Source organism: Megalops cyprinoides, chromosome 6 (genome assembly GCF_013368585.1).
Source record: "Megalops cyprinoides isolate fMegCyp1 chromosome 6, fMegCyp1.pri, whole genome shotgun sequence".
Lineage (NCBI taxonomy): Eukaryota > Metazoa > Chordata > Actinopteri > Elopiformes > Megalopidae > Megalops > Megalops cyprinoides.
This window is the reverse complement of record NC_050588.1, coordinates 16254223-16257502: the sequence shown is the minus strand read 5'-3', so window position 1 is coordinate 16257502 and position 3280 is coordinate 16254223.

The window sequence follows — 3280 nt, the reverse complement described above, 5'->3', positions numbered from 1 at the left end:
TGCCACAAATGAAACAGCAAATAACTTATTTCTGTTACACACAAAACTGCTAAAGAACGAAATTGTGAAGTGCAACAAGGGCCATGTTTGTTATAGTCGTTTTATTAATGTAAAGCATTCGGGAATATGCTAGATATTGTAGATAATTGCAGATAATTACTGATTATAGATTTTCAGTATTTATTCCCATTTATACACGATAGGTGGTAATTTCATTGAAAATACAAAAAGCAATGCACAATGTACGCAATGCTGATGCACTCTACAAGGATATCATTGTTTCTCAGTGAAAATGTATCCACTACTGCAGCTGTCCTAGTAATCAGCTAAAACATAAACTTAAACATTCTTCTCCCAAACTTTAATATGGCATAAAATTTCAGAAATTCTTCATGAATTCACAAAGGGTCAATCGTGAAACAGCTCTGCCCTCCAATCCTCCTGTTCCATAAATCAAACTATATGATGTAATTCGCTTGGCGGTGAGCCCAGTAGGGTTAATGACGCTGGCTAACGTAAAGTGTCACTCAACTTCCTTAAATAGACTCGAGACTCTAACAATAGCGACGTCCATAGGCTAAACTCATTATTGCGTGTAGTGGTGCAGCAAGAGCAACCCCATGATTTGACCTAGCGTCCTCGCCACTATGTATTCTGTCTGGGATCACAATTCTTTCGGTAGCTGTGAACTGGACATCACCATAACGTGAAAATACATGCAGCTTTCTATGTATAGGTTTACATGTAAGAATCTCCTGCACAGAGAAGTGCAATAAAAATTGTTTTGCATTTACCATAATTTTGTGGGGTATATTATTGGTTAGATTAAAGCTACACCACATAATAATGCATGCTAGTTACATTACCCTTTACATTACTTTAATTACCCTACTTTTTTACATGCTATAAATGCATAGTGGCCAGCTGATTTCATCTGGTAGCAGTGTTGTGTAGTGGTACCAGTTCAATTCCCCAGCAGGGCACTGCTGCTGTATCCTTGGGCAAGGTACTTTAATTGCCTCAGTAAATATCAACCATATAAATGGATAATATGTAAAACTTTAATATGTGTAAATCACTCCAGAGTGTCTGCAAAGCACTTATTGTCATGTAATCAAATTTACCTGGACCATGATGCCCAAAAGACAAACACTTGGTGATATACCAAGTGGTTTAAATCATGTTTGGCAACTTGGCTTCTCCTCTGAGAGTGGCTGTCTGGGTGAACACAGAAGTTCACAAAGAGAAGTGAAGGTTTGTGCGGTTTCAGTACCAGGTTCAGCCAGCGGTGAGAAACCATGGTTACCCACACACCCACCAATCTCTCTCCACCTCAAGAATCACAACAGGATTTTCCTCGGCCTTCTCTTTCCTCATCTTTGCAAACAAGAACTGTAAAATTGTTGGTCCCAACTCTGTCCTTTCCACTCTTCCACTCTAGTCTTGGATGATGACTATATTGGTGCATTAGTGTAATTTGTGATCCTGTGTAGTTCTCTGCATTGACACCTTATCTAATTTACTTGAAATTTAACACTGGAGATTGTTCAATGTTGTCTGAAGTATGGAGCAAGAGCTGGGATTCCCTGCAGATAGTGAGAACGTCATACTAATTACCCCTATCTTGTGGAACTTTTAATATGCAAAACTAGATGGAGGGTCATATTGAATATGCTGTTTAAGAATCACCACAATGTTGTTAATTCCAGCAATGTCTGCAGGGTAGCTGAATATAAGGGGAGCCTTCCCAAGACTTTTGCCATAGGGATCTGCATTAACATCCTTGTTAGTGTGGGTTAGCATTTTAACATGTACACTGTGTCAAGAAGAGAAACACACTCACTGCATCAAAACTGTTTTGAATATGGACTTTATTTCTGTTTGAGCATGTTGTTCTGAACACAAACCCTTGAACCCCCTCCCTGTAACATTATCAAATATTACAACATGGATAGTGATGCTTTAATTTTCCATTTTGATAATCTTGAACTCATAAATTCAGGAACATTGGAGATTCTTCAAAAGAAACATTGGGTGATGGGTATGCAATGACCTCATACAGCAATGCCATCATCAGAGAAAGGCTAAATAAGAACATATAAAAACACATGATGTACCCAGACGACAAACCAAATCACTAAGAGAATGTTTGCAAAAAACCCTCACTGAAGCCAGGAGCTACACTGCAACAATGAGCAATGATGTTGTTTTCATTACATTTGTGTGATTTTTATGACAAATATTAGACTAGCACAACAATGAATATGCTCTCAGTAGCAAAAAGCTGAAACATTTGTGATAGAATCACAAAGATTAGCATTCCCAGTACAGGGACTTCTGCACAACATGAACAAAAACAATGTGGTCATGGGTTTGACCAAATAGTTGAATGCACTGTCACCAAACTGCACAAATATACTTGAAGATGCACTAAAGAATAGTCTATTTGTCTAAGCACACTGAGAATCAATGCTACTCTTTTACAAGAGAGAGCACTGTTTAACCAATGTGTATGTGGAGATACTGAAGGGAGACTTCCATTCCGTTAATTAATTCAAATGGCAAAGTAGAAATTCTTTGAATTCCATCCGACAGCAGGTCTATAAATGACCCATAAAACCTCATTCAATGACGGTCATTGTCATAAAATAGGAAATTATAGCTCTTGTACCCATATTATTATATAATTACTTAATCTTTCTTATTATTAATCTTATATATACAGAATGAACTGCCTGAAATGTTTTTGTTAAAACATTAGTACAAGCCACAAGGCTTTAAACCTCCACATATTAGGCCATATCATTCTGTATGTGGACACAGACCAAAAATGCAGCATTTATCCCCAATCAGCATGGGGCACCCTGGCTGGAAAAGTCTATGGTGTTCTTAACAGTCTGTGTCCCGCCCTAAAAATGGCTTTCAGGGGATTTTTTTTGGGACTCCATATTCCAGAACTCACTGGGGGAAATGACTGCATTCACCTCAGCTCTTCCAGTTACCCAATACTCCCCTCATGAAGTCTCGCTTCCAGGAAAAAACTTGGAGAGCCCAAACATCATAACAAAAATCAGTATCTAAAAACTATCCCTGAAGTACTGAGTCTAGACAATGATGACAAAGAGTCTAGACAACAGTTTCTCTTGGTCCAGACATAAACCCGGTTGTAGGTGCTGGGTATTTCACATGGAGAGCGGAACACAACCTTTTTGTGTTTTTGTTGTGTGCGCTGGGTATGCATTGTGAAGGCATCTTGTATCAACAGATTGCCTGGCCTCCG